The sequence below is a fragment of the Hyaena hyaena genome, unplaced genomic scaffold, assembly GCF_003009895.1.
Source record: "Hyaena hyaena isolate Hyena2069 unplaced genomic scaffold, ASM300989v1 scaffold_156, whole genome shotgun sequence".
Classification (NCBI taxonomy): Eukaryota; Metazoa; Chordata; class Mammalia; order Carnivora; family Hyaenidae; genus Hyaena; species Hyaena hyaena.
The window spans coordinates 2,571,524-2,586,162 of record NW_024080788.1 but is presented as its reverse complement, the minus strand read 5'-3'; the positions used below and the strand labels follow the sequence as shown (position 1 = coordinate 2,586,162).

The window sequence follows — 14,639 nt, the reverse complement described above, 5'->3', positions numbered from 1 at the left end:
TCAAAACCAAGATGATCTAAGATGGTAGGTAAGAGCCTTTCAAATATTTGAAAACAAATATATTTTCGTAATTAGACTGACTTATATATTTGGATATTTCAGATAGAAATATCTGATCCAGAATGTGCTAGTAAATTTGCTCAGCATAGAATAGCTAGGAGGATTTTGTTTTCTTTTTAAAGAAAATAATTACTCAAAAACTTAAATAGGATACAAAATAGAAAATAAGTAGATAATATATTTGATACTTAGATAACATCTCTTAGGTTACATTAAGATTATCTACAATAGATTGATTAGTTCCAAAGGTCTAGAAATTTTCCAGTAGTAATTTAATATGACAGCTCAGATAATACAATGGTTAAGTTAAGTCAAAATGTTGAAGAGAAACTCTTTAAGAAAAAGTAAGTGGAAGTCAAAAGAAGAAATAGATTGGGGCATTTTCATAGCCATATTGAGAAAGTGCCCTTTGGTTAATATATTGACTTGTATTCCGTAGATATTTCTGTCTTTTGCAGCATTTGACTTTCTATTAATGATATTAGTAGTTTTGTATAAAGTTGATTAAGTGGACCACTAAGGTGGGTAAGGGTGAGAAAAAGGCATTTAAATAGGTACACAGAAAAGCAGACAATTAAGAACATACTTCTTAGTTGCTCTGATAATTACAACAGGAAAATCATGTTGCCCTTTTCAGCAAAGCATGATCTGTAAGCTTACTTAATTGCATGTTTCTCAACAGTTGTTATCATATACATTATCAGGTAGAATTATTAGTCTAAGAAAGAAGAAAACAGAAATCACAGATGTACTTCTATATGATTATATCCTTCAGTTACAAAAGCTAGGATCCTCTGAATGTGTTCTTAAGACAGCAGTGTTTTCATTATAAAGGAGGCTGACTCACTTGTAAAACTTAGTTTTGGGCCACCTGTGGCCTATTCCATAAAGAGAAAATATCTAAGTAGTTAAATGACTAATAGGTTTATATTTGTAGACCTTTTAACTAAGCATGATTTTTAATCCTGTAGTTGAGGGAAAAATTTAAGTACAAATCTTTTAAAAAGAAAGGATATAGTACAGATAAGAGACCTGATATAAATTATACCATGGCTTTTTTGGAAACCCCATATGTAACATGTATATTATATATAGTATAATATATATTATATATATGATAATATGTTTTATATATTAATATATATTATATATAATATGTATATATACATATATATGAATTTATTTTATTGAAGTGTTATTTACATGCAGTAAAATTCATTAAGTTGAAGTGAACAATTTAATTAAATTTGGTACTCACAATGAAATTGACTGAACCTCCACAATTGAGATACAGAAGAATTTCCTCATCCTTAAAAGTTTTCTCATGCCTCTTTTTTTAAAAATGTTTTATTTATTTTTTTTTTTACAAATAGTTTATTGTCAAATTAGTTTCCACATAACACCCAGTGCTCTTCCCCACAAGCGCCCTCCTCCATGCCTCCCCCCCTCCCCCCCCACATCCATCAGTCCTCAGTTTTTGTCAGCATTCAAGAGTCTCTCATGCCTCTTTATACTATCATTTCCCTCTTCTGGCTGTAGGCAGTATTTGAACTACTTTCTGTCATCATAGTTTTGCTTTTTCTAGAATTTCATATTATCGGAATCATATAGTACCTACTCTTTTGTTTTTAAAATCTTTCACTTATCACATTTTTGAGATCTGTTCATGTTTTTGACTTATTAATATATTTTCCTTTTTATTGCTGAGTAGTATTTTCATCGTAGGGGATATACCACACTTTGATTATCTATTCAACAGTTGATAGATTTTAGGGTTAGGCCTGCTTCTCTTTTAGCTGTTATGAATAATGTGGCTATGAACATTTGCAGTGAAATCTCTTTTGGACATTTGTTTTCACTTCACTGGATTAAAATACCAAGAAGTAGAACAGCTGAGTTTTACAATAAATATATGTTTAACTTCACGAAGTACTTTCAGACTGTTTTCCAAAATGGCGATACTGTTTTTCATTCCTACCAGCAATGTATGGAAGTTCCACTTATCCCATGTCCACATCAACACTTACTATTGTCAGTCCTTTTAATTTTAGCCATTCTAGTAACTATGTCTTAGTATTTGATGTGGTTATAATTTACACTTTCCTGACAACTAGTGATATTGAATACCTTTACCTGTGTTTGTCGGCCATTTGCCAACACCTTTTTGAAGTGTCTGTTAAAATCTTTACCTTATTTAAAAAAATTTTTTTATTGAGTTGTAAGAATTCTTTATATATTGTAGATTCTATCTTTTTGCCAGAAGTATTCTGTGAAAATTTCCTTCCAGCCTTTGTTTGTTTTCTTAGCTATGTCTTTTGGAACAAAAGGAACAAAATTTTTTAATCTTGATGACAATCCATTTTATTTCTTCTTTTATTATTTGTACTTCTTTTATTTAAGAAAGCTTGCCTAACTTAGTGTCGCAAAGATTTTCTTTTCTTTTCTTCAGAAGCTTAATAGTTTAGTTTCGCATATATAAGCCTAAGATTCATTTTGAGTTAATCGTTATGAAAGTTAAGGATCAGGCTAATATTTCTCCCCATACACATATCCAATTTTTCTTGTGCCGTGTGTTGAAAGGATTGTTTTTTCTCCACTGAACTACCTTGCTACGTTGCTGAAAAATGAATTGATCATGTAAGTGTAGATTAATTTCTGGACTCTGTTATTATCCATTTCCATATATGCCTATATTTACCTATTCATATTCCAGTTACACCTGGTCTTGATCTGTAGCTTTATACTAAGTATTCAAATCAGGTGAAAACATTGCTTCAACTTTTCAACTTTGTCTTCCTTTTTCAAAATTATTTTAGATATACTGAGCTCTTTTTACTTTTTAATTTAAATTTTAAATCATGTCAGTTTCTTCAAAGAATGTTGTTTGGATTGGGGTTGCATAGAATTTAGATACCAAGAATTTAGAGAATTTAATGTTCAGGTCTTGCACATCTTTACAAAAAAATATTCCTGAGTGTTTTTATGCTATTTTAAGTGGAGATTTTTTTTTTTTTTTTTTTTTTTTTTATTTTTGGGGCACCTAGGTGGTTCAGTTGGTTGAGCATCTAACTCTTGATTTCAGCTTAGGTCATGACCCAAAGGTCATAAGATCAAGCCCTGCATCTGACCACCAAGAACTTGCTTTGAGCTTCTTGATAGCTGACAGTTTGATGGTGGAGAGATAAGGGTGATTTTTTTTTTTTTTTTTTTTTTTATGGTTGGGGCACCTAGGTGGTTCAGTTGGTTGAGCATCTAACTCTTGATTTCAGCTTAGGTCATGACCCAAAGGTCATAAGATCAAGCCCTGCATCAGGCTCCATGCTGAGCTTGGAGCCTGTTTAAGGTTCTCTTTCTCTTTCACTCTGCCCCTCTCCCCTGTTTGTGTAGTCTCTCCCTCAAAAATAAAAAATAAAATAAAATCTAAATTTTTTCATGGGTAGTTGTTACTAGTATACAGAAATACTGGTTTTTATCTTGACCTTGTATCCTGCAATCTTCCTAAACTAAGTCGTTAGATTTAATAGCTATTTTGTGAATTCCTTAAAGTTTTACACCTATACCATCATGTCATCTGCAAATAAGGATGGCTTTATTTCTCCCTTTCCTATTTGCCTGCCCTTTATTTCCTTTGTCTTATTACACTGGATAGGACCTTTGGAAAACTTAACTAAAAGACCTCCTTGCCTTGTTCTTGATGCTAGAGTCTGATGTTAGCTGTAGGTTTTTCATAGGCGCCCTTAATCAAGTTGAGTAACTTTGCTTTTATTCTATGTTTGCTGAGAGTTTCTGTCATGAAATGGTTTCATCAAAGGTTTTTCTACATCTTTTGCAATGACTCTATGGTTTTCCTCCTATCCCCTTGTGATATGGTGAACTGCACTGATTGATTTTGAAGCACATGTAAATAATTTACCCTGACTGGAAGGTGAAGGATAGAACATAAGGACATAACATAATAATGACATTAGTAATGGAAAATGCAAACATGTGTCCTAATATTCCTTAATACACTTTTTTTTTTTTAATCATCAGGAAAAGATGAAATGCTTCCTATCTGGTTTAGTATCAGTTGGGATGGGACCTACTCAAAGAGGAGAAAGTAATGTTTTCCGTGTCTAAGTTTAAATTTTTGCAAGTTTATTGAAGGTACTCATTCCCAGTTGTTTTGACAGTACATTAAAAAGTTGACAACTCAATACTGCATGTCACTTTTTAAATTTCAACTAATTTCCCTAAAATTACCTTTTTTCTTTAGAAAAAGAGCTTGTATTCAGGTAACTTTTTGGTACTTGCTGATTATGTAGGAAAACTGAATGCTCAGCTAAAAGTTTTACTAGTGGTTCAGTCTTCTTTACAATAAAAACAAAAAAAAAATTCTGTGATTAAATTTAACTAATTTTGGGCTACCGCCTAATGCTTTTGATTCTATGAAAGTTTAATTTCATTCTAGGGAGAAAACATTTCAGTGATTAGGGGCAGGACTAAGCACCCATCCCCACAAAAACTGCACATAAATGAAACAATTCATCATGCAAAAAATAGCCTCCAAAATATACAGTTTCCTGAAAGGTAAATTATAAAAGTATACATTTACCCAATCATTTTAAATACCATAATTATACAAGCTGCTCATCAAAAGACTTTTAAGACTCATTAAAATCATAAAACAATTCTAATTAAATCCATATTTAAGTTTCTATAACCTACATGGTACTTTAAATCAAACAAGAAAAGTTATATAAAAGATCCAATTAATTGTAAGTTTTTGTAAGAATTAAAGCCTAATTACTCTATGATTAAGTTTCTCCAAAATGTAATCATCAATGGCTCTATTCAAAAGAATTAGCCTTCTGTACCCCAGATGCCAGCCAGTGCTGCAGCCCATCTTTAACACCAGCAAACCTATTCATCTGAAATCAGCATGACTGTGGAAATTTTACCTCCACCGCCACAGGAGATCCAAGTGGCAAGACCAAACAAAGCCACATATTTTATACAGATAAATGTCTCCCTATCTGCAGAGGTCCTTATCTGATTAAATGGATTTGTATTCATTAGCAACTTAAAAAAAAATCTATCCTCAGAGTAAGTTTTGGAAACAACGGTCATTTCTGAGATTCCCAAGTCCATGGTAAAAGATGCATAAGAGAACAATAAGATTTGCAGCTTAAGGAAAAAGAGAACGAGGCCTTCCAAGCGGATAGCACTAAAACATTTCCTTCTAACTATGCAACTCTTCTTTCTTACTTAGCTACTTGAAATGTTTTTCATTTTTATTAGCCCAACTTCCCACGGGAAAGAAAATAAAAAAGCTCTGTGACATCGCCGCCTCTTGTGTGTTCTCTGAAACTAATTAACCCTATGAAGTTATTAGGGCAGCATCATTTTTTTCTATGACATCACACAAGGTGAAGGTCACTTCTGTAATATTCTTGGCTTCATTCATGTGGTGCTTACCCCACAAAATATAATTTATTGTAATTTCCCCAGTGCCCTGATGGCCGAGTGATTAGTTATTGTACATAAAAAGTTCAGACGTACAACCTATGACTTATAGCCTCTATTTCTGATAATCTAATTTTCTTTTATGGTAAAAAGAAATTTACTATTTATGTTTTATAGATTGTTATTTTGAGAAAATGACTATTTAAAGTTATCTTCATATGGACACTTGCTGATTGCACAGCATCTGCAAGCTGAAACATCCAAATGGTTGAGATAGAGAAGCAGTTCTTTATCCAGTTGACAGGCACTTTTTCTGAACTGCCCTGGTCTGTGCAAGTGGCAGAATGGTTCAGTTAGGCTGGAGCTACCTTCCATTTACCCCCTCCCCCACACCCCACCACCAGATGTCAGTGCAAGAAATGGTGGTTCTAGGCAGATGCAGCTGAGTTCAGGTTTCTTCTAAAATGAGACTTCCTTCCCATCAGGTGCACTGTCCCTGACCTGAAAAGCCCCTGCCTCTGCCATAAAGACATCTCCAGACTTTTTAGATGTGGAATTGGCTTTCCTGCATGTTTCTGCTTTTAGAGAACTTTTAGAGCCATGACCCTTAAGTTCCTGTAACAAAGTTCCTTTCTCTTTCTCCTCTGCTTATAACTATGTTGTCTTCATTTTAATCGTGCTTACATTTTCTTAAATGAATGCCAGCTGCAGGTGATTATATTAAAAATGTTTTCTATTCTAAGAGAGAGAACCCCACCCTAGCTGATTTGAAAGATTCTTCTGAAGGGTAAGGTCAGTACACAGTCATTACAAAGAAGAAATCTGAACAGGGTCAGGTAGGTGAAAGAATGGGTGGTAAATTTATCCTGCTCCTGGTAAAGAGATAAAGACATGAAAGAAGCTGTATCTACCAGGGTAGACTGCCAAGACCCAAGGGAAGCCTGTCTGCCTGGATTAGGTGTAAAAGGGGACCACATTCGTGATGCCTAGAGGTCAGAATACTGCATTGGTAAGCTACAGAGCTAATAATAATGGCTGTTAATTATTCAGTACTTAGTAGGCATATATATATATATATATATAGACTCAATCCTCACAATTATAATGTAGTTGATATATTCACATTTTATAACTAAAGAAACTGAGGCCCTGACAGGTCAAGTAATTTGTTCACAGTTACATGCTTGTAAATGGTTGAGCAGGTATTTGAATCCAGACAGTCTGGCTCTAGTATTTACACTTTTAAACATGTGTACTGCTCTTTCATTTCTTTCTATTCTGTATTTAATTGAATAGCAAATACTTATGTTGCACTTTAAGTATGTCAGGTACTCATCTGAGAATTTTACATACATTAAGTCTACTTGGTTCTCACAATCCTATGAAATATGTACTATTATTATTATTCCCATTTTTCAGAATAGAAAACCAAGGCACAGAGAGATTGATTAACTTGCAAAGGTTATGAAAATACTAAGTGGGAGAGGCTGGGTTTGAACCGAGATGGTCTAGTTCTGTTTATTTTCTTTTTTCTTTTTTTTTAATTTTTTTTTTTTTTTTTTTGTATTTCTAGGAGAGAGAGAGAGACAGCGTGAGCAGGGGAGGGTCAGAGAGAGAGGGATATACAGACTCTGAAATAGGCTTCAGGCTCTGAGCTGGCAGTCAGCACACAGCCTGACGCCGGGCTCGAACTCACGAACCGCAAGATCATGACCTAAGCGAAAGCCGGACACTTAACCGACTAAGCCACCCAGGCGCCCCTAGTTCTGTTTATTTTCTTCTGTTGTTCCTTACTACTTTGTAAAGTCTTTTCTTAAAGACTTACCCTGTCCCAGTTGTTCTAAGGGTGACTACAAGAGGTTGTTCTGGGCCAAACACACACACAAAAAAAGGTGTTATTTGAGTCTAGGGATCAGGATGTGGAGGCAGGAGATGAGGAGCAAAAAGAAAACCATCTGCACAAGTGAGCCCAAGGAAAAGGCAGAACCAACAGAAGCAGAGCAGATGGTCAGTGTTCTTACCCAAACAATGGTTCTCCTTCCAAGGTTCACTTGGGATATACTGGTTTCATTCGTCTTTTTTTTTTTTTTTTAATTTACTTATTTTTGAGAGAAAGAGAGAGCTGTGTGCACGTGCTTGAAGGTTGGGGAGGGGCAGAGAAAGGGAGAGACAGAGGGTCCAAAGCAGATTCCACCCTGACAGCAGAGAGCCAGATGCAGGGCTTGAACTCACGAACCATGAGATCATGACCTGAGCTGAAGTCAGATGCTTAACCAACTGAACCATCCAGATGCCTCTGGTTTCATTCTTCTAAGGGAAGAGCAGCTACTCATAGATCACCTCCTTTCTTTGTCCTCCTCAGGCTCTGGCTACCCCCTCTTGCTGAAAGCCATTCTTTCTTGGCCTCCACACCACTATCCTAGCTTTTCTCCTAATATTCTGATCACCCTTCTTGGTGGATTTACTTTTGATTGGGCTTCTTCTGCTTTCCACCCTATAACTAGATAGTATCCTCCACACACTCAGTTGTTAGTTTGTGCTCTCTCCCCTCTCACTGGCAGCTCACTGGATTTAACTATCACTATAAGACTGATGACCACCAAATCTATAGCCTCCTCACAATGCCAACCTCCCCGCTCTCTAGCTATGTGAGACATATTCTCACTCAGACGTCTTGTGACCTCAAAGTCTTAGAAATCTGAAATGAAGTTAATTGTCTCCAAACACATTCCTTGCCATCTGCTCCTGTCACTGTCAGCCCACAGCAGTGGAAATGATTGGCCTCACCTCCTAACTTGCCATTATTCACTCATGCCTCTGTTTCTGCTCATGTTCTTTCCCCTAGCAAAGTTCCAACTTCTTACTTCCTGCTATATAGACTTCATGTTTGCCTTCTCCCAGAATTCATACACTGAAACCTCATCCTTGATGTGATTGATGGTATTTGGAGGTGGGACCTTTGGGAGATGAACAGGTCATAAAGATGGAACCCTCAAGCATGAGATTAGTGTCCTTATTAAAGAGGCCCCAGAGCACTCCCTTGTTCCTCCACTATGTAAGAACATAGTAAGAAGACAGGTGTCTGTGAACCAGAAAGGGAGTTCTCAGCAGACACCAAATTTGCAGATGCCATGATCTTGTACTTCTCAGCCCTCAAAACACTGAGGAATCAATGTTTGTTTTTTTATTAGACGCCCAGTTTTTGATATTTGATTATATCACCCCCAAACAGACTAAGGAAGACATTCTTTTAATCCTCTCCAAAATCTTTTCTGATTACTTCAGCTTTCAGTGACTCTCAACTCTTCACATTTAATGTCTGTATCGCAACATGCAACATCTAATTAATTCTCTCTTGCATTTTTTTGCCATGTATCCATCTGGGTCCTAAACTAATCTTAGCTGAATATATATATATATATATATATACTACACATCAGGACTGCGGTACTCTCTACATTATAAGAATTATTCAGCACCATCAAGTGGGAATTATTCTTGGGCAGCAAGTGTGGTTCAGTGTCCGCAAATCAATCAACGTGATTCACCACATTAATAAAAGAAAGGATAAGAACCATATGATCTTCTAGCAAAAAAAAAAAAAAAAAAGCATTTGACAAAATACAGGATCCATTCTTGATAAACCCTCAACAAAATAGGGATAGAGGAAACATACCTCACTCTCATAAAGCCCCACAGTTAATATCATCCTCAATGGGGAAAAACTGAGAGCTTTTCCTCTCTGGTCGGGAAGAGACAAGGATGTCTACTCTTACCATTACTATTTAACATTGTACTGGAAGTCCTAGCTTCAGCAATCAGACAACAAAAGGAAATAAAAGGCATCCAAACTGGCAAGAAAGATATAAAACTTTCAATATTTGCAGACGACATGATACTCTATGTAGAAAACCCAAAAGATTCCACCAAAGAATGGTTAGAACTCATACATTAATTCAGCAAAGTCAAAGGATATAAAATCAACATACAGAAATCTGTTGCATTAGTATATACCAAATATGAAGCAACAGAAAAAGAAATCAAAGAATTGATCCCACTCACAACTGCATCAAAACAATAAGATACCTAGGAATAAACCTCACCGAAGAGGTAAAAGATCTGTACTCTGAAAACCTTAGAACACTTGGTAACGACACTGACGAGGACACAAAGAAATGGAAAAATATTCTGTGCTTATAGATTGTTCAAAGGTCTATACTACCCAAAGCCATCTATGCATTTAATGCAATCCCTATTGAAATACTACCAGCATTTTTCACAGAGATAGAAAAAACAATCCTTAAATTTGTATAGAACTACTAAAGACCCTGAATTGCCAAAGCCACCTTGAAAAAGAAAAGCAAAGCTGGAGGCCTTATGATTCCAGACTTCAAGCCATATGACTAAGCTGTAGTCATCATAACAGTATGGTACTGGCACAAAAACATACACATAGATCCATGGAACAGAATAAAAACCCAGAAATGGACACACAGCTATATGATCAATTAATTTTTGACAATGCAGGAAAGAATATCCAATGGAAAAAAGTCTCTTCAACAAATGGTGTTCGGAAAAACAGACAGTGACATGCATAAGAATCAAACTGGACCACTTTCTTATGCCATTCATTTAAAAAAAAAAATCAAAATGGACAAAAGACCTGTGAGACAGGAAATCATCAAAATCCTAGAGGAGAACACAGGCAGCAACTTCTTTGACCTTAGCCAGAACAACTTCTTAGTAGACATGTCACCAGAGTAAAGGGAAACAAAAGCAAATATGAACTATTGGGACTTCATCAAGGTAAACAAACAAACAAACAAACAAAAAACCAAAAAAACAAACAAAAAACCTCTGTACAGTGAAGGAAACAACAAAACTAAAAGGCAGCCTATGAAATGGAGGAAGATATTTGCAAATGACATATCTGATAAAAGATTAGTATCAACACAAAAAGAACTTGTCAAACTCAACACTCAAAAAACAATACAGTGCAAGAAATGGGTAGAAGACATAATAGACATTTTTCCAGAGAAGACATCCAGAGGGATAACAGACACATGAAAAGATGCTCAACATCACTCATCATCAGGGAAATACAAATCAGAATCAGAGTGAGATACACCTGGCACCTGTCGGAATGGCTAAATTTAACAACAGAAGAAACAGCAGGTGTTGGTGAGGATGTAGAGAAAGGGGGACCCTTTTGCACTGTTGGTAGCAATGCAAACGGGTGCAGTCACTCTGGAAAACAGTATAGAGGCTTCTTAAAAAGTTAAAAGCTGTGCATTTAAAAGCTGTGTCCTCTATTTAGAGGAGCACCTGGGTGGCTTAGTCATTTCAGCATCTGACTCTATTTTGGCTCAGGTCATAATCTCATGGCTCATGAGATCAAGCCCTGTGTTGGGCTCTGTGCTGACAGGAGCAGAGCCTGTTTGAGATTCTCTCCCTGTTTCTCTGTCCTTCCCCCATTCTCTCTCTCTCTCTCTCTCTCTCTCTCTCTCTCTCACAAAATAAATAAACTTTATTTTTAAAAAAAAGTTAAAAACAGAACTGCCCTCCACTACTGGGTATTTACCCAAAGGATAAAAAAATACAAAAGAGTACATGCACCCTGATGTTTATAGCAACATTATCAAAAATAGCCAAATTGTAGAAAGACCCTAAATGTGTCCACCAACTGATGAATGGGTAAAGATGTGGTATATATATTCCAGATGTGATGCATGTATACACACACACACACACACACACACACACACACACATTTAATGGAATACTACCCAGCCATCAAAAAGAATGAAATCTTGCTATTTGCAGCAATGTAGCTGGAACTAAAGTGTATTATGCTAAGTGAAATAAGTCATTCAGAGAACGACAGATACCATGTGATTTCACTCATACGCAGAATTTAAGAAACAAAACTGATGAAGATATGGGGTGGGGGGAGAAACAAAAAAGAAAAAAGAGAGAGGGAAAGTAACCATAAGAGACTCTTAAAGATAGAGAACAAACTGAGGGTTGATGGCAGGAGGGAAGCAGGGGAATGGACTAAATGAGTAATGGGTATTCAGGTGAGTACTTTTTACGATGATGAGCACTGGTTGTTGTTAAGTGATGAGTCACTGAATTCTGTCTCTGAAACCAATATTGTACTATCTGTGAACTAACTAGAATTTAAAAAAAATTTTTTTAAAGAAAAATAAAAAGGACTGCGGGACTGTCTGAACATCATTCTACCAGATCCTCATTATAGCTCTGTGGGGTCTCATTCTCAATATTAGAGATAAAAATGCTGAGATTAAGAGAGAAAGTGATTTACTCAAACACATGGGGCAAAACAGCACAGATAAAATTCATATTCATTTCTGTCTGAGGACAAATCAGATCTTTCCCCTTTGTGTTGACTGAGTCCAGTTTCTTTAAACTAGTTTTCTAAATCCCTGAGTTTGATTTCTTGTCCCTATGGAAGAATGTGGGTTATAATCTGGAGCATATGTGCAAATACTATCTTTCTTCATCCTTGTTCAAGACAACATAAGGCATAAATACATACATGTAGCATCATTGATTTCCACTTAAAAATCCAGTAAGTTCTAATATACATATTAAATTGATTTCATATTATCAATGAAGAACAAAATATAAATGAAATTTTTTAAATGTTATGCAATTTGAAGTATTTGAGAACCAATAAAGGCACATATATGCTATAGTCATGTATAATACAAATTTGTATAAAATTCGTGTTTAAAAGTCTGATTATTATTTATAGAACCTCAGACAAATTTAATTGCCAGTCACCAATTTTTAGCTCTCTTTTTAAAGCTTTTTCTTCTTTAACAGGATGTGGCTGCATTCTACCTAGTGATTTTACTGACGGATAACTTACAAGAAAATGGTGGAAGATGCTGTTTCAAATCTGCCCATGGCCCCTCAGAGCCCCTTACCAGTTTTGTGCCCTGCAGGCTGACCACCAATGGCCAGCATCTACATCTTTATAGGAGCGGTGGCTTCAGGCTCCTGGAATCTACTCTGCCAGTATGGGACAGTCCAGATAAAACAGAACCAGAGCTTGAACTCAAGACCACTGACCTCTGACCTGAATGAAGTTACACATCTCTTTCTACATTTACAAAATTAAGTCATTCACCAAAGAAAAAAAAATTCTATAACAGTATTACTATTATCTCCTGTTCCTATTCCGTGTCTTACTGCTTCCTTTTATAGAAACTCCTCTTCTTGATCTGTCTTCCCCTGCTATATTCCCCTCTAATAGAGCACATTTCCATCACTTCTTGGATCTCCTATTCTCCAGGATCTTAAGTGACCAACTTCTTTGAATTTTTAGAGATCATTCCTTTTATTAAACTATAGCATCTTCTGCATAAAATGTATTTTACCAAAACACGATCTGTAAAACCTAAAAAATGAAGACAGAAAGTGCTTGAGGCCCTGAGGGTGGCTCAGAATCCTTGGTCAATGCAAGGACAGGAGGCAGCAGCCACTGGGTAAGGTGCCTTTCTTTTATAAAATGCAATAGGGCCTCAGTGCCCACAGCCCTGTTCTCAGCATGGCCAGGAGGAAGCTAGCATTTACATAGCTGCTCAATACTGAAAGGCTACTGTCAGTTGCATCTCTTGCAACTAAAATATAAATGTAAGGATTCTCAAAATGGGGAGAGATGGAGGTGAGGAAGAAGAGAAACATCACAAGGGGAATGTATGTTGACTGGATGTCTTAGCCTGCTGCGCTACATTTGAGTTACATGAGCACAGGCATAGGGAGGACACATCTCTGTAGTGTCTGCATGTGCTAGGCTTAGAAAATGAATTTTACTGTGCTTTTAAGGTAGATTATGCCAACAGTGTAGCTTAGGTGGTGATTTCAGCCAATGTCAGGGTCCTGGCTAGAGACAGGAGGAACAGGCTATTAACATCTGCAATGCCAATGCTTTTTGTTTCTGGTAAGAGAGAAGCTCCTGTACCAGGAAACACACCAAAGCAATGCCAAGCACTGGGGAGAAGTGTGTGGTTTCCCAAACAGACATGTAAATATGGCAAGAGCTGGTGCCTTTTTATCTGAGAGTCGGTACAGTAGAGCCCAGTGACTCAGTCAATCTGGGAAAGAGCCTCGATGCTGTCAGTTAAGTCATCATTTCACATGGAGCACTGCTGCAAGTTTCATCACAGTTTTTGTTTGTGAACTCAGTACAATTAACTAGTATGGAACAGGGCTCCAGCTTACTAGCCACAAATGGTCCTGGATATCATATCCTAACTCCCACATAACAGGAACTATTGCTCTTTTTTTTTTTTTTTTTTAATGTAAGTTCTATACCAATTCAATGTTCTTACAAACTGAGCCAGCCAGGCACTCCAAAATGGTGACTCTTTTAAAAAATAAATAAATAAACAATGTGGGCTCGAACTCACAACCCCAAGATCAAGAGCTGCATGCTCTACAAACTGAGCCAGTCAGGGACACTTACTGCTCTTGATTGCTCTGTCTCTGAGCCTGTTGTTCTGATACGGTGGTCTTCAATTCAGAGCATCATGGGGGGCATTTGAGTATCATCCCTAAGATACTGGTACCATTGTTCTGTTTTCTTACAACTGTCCCTGTGTGTCCTCACCTGAACAAAGGCTCTAGTTTTAATGATGGCATCCACGTTCATACACAGAGATGCATGTAAAGGGTTCATTATTTCTAATGGAAGAACAGAAAGTTAGAGAAATAAAGCATTACCTGCCATTTTCGTGATCAACACTTGCAATAGAGCACATAAATGCTTCAGTTTACAGAAATAGCTAGACCTTCCTGAACCCTCTCAGTGATTAATTAGAAAGCCTGTCTTACAGATTTTTCTCTCAGGTGTAGTAACCTTGTAGCCCTTACCATTAAGAACTAATAAATAAATGCTTGGTTAAGCATAAACAGGGTGATAGGCAGTGCAAGAGTGATGATCTTGGTTTTTATGCAATATGCTCACTCTGTCATTTTACCTTGGAGGACAAAATAATATACAGAACTAAAAGTTACAAAAGCAACTACAGAGAGCAATTTGTTATTATCCACTTAAAAATGTTAATAGCCGTTACTATGAAAGATCTTTGTGATTAATCGTGTTT

The 14,639-nt window shown here is 36.4% G+C and overlaps 1 protein-coding gene and 1 long non-coding RNA gene across 2 annotated transcripts in view; one reads left to right on the top strand and one right to left on the bottom strand.

The window, feature by feature from the left end:
• Positions 1-13,548, top strand: part of LOC120236541 — a 35,086-nt gene extending 21,538 nt beyond the window's left edge. Inside the window, exon 2 of the long non-coding RNA XR_005529697.1 lies at positions 12,355-13,548. This is a non-coding gene — a long non-coding RNA (uncharacterized LOC120236541). The remainder of the gene's footprint in view (positions 1-12,354) is intronic.
• The window catches only part of KIAA0825 (KIAA0825 ortholog), a 357,903-nt gene that overhangs the window by 32,717 nt on the left and 310,547 nt on the right, over positions 1-14,639 (bottom strand). The window lies entirely within an intron of this gene.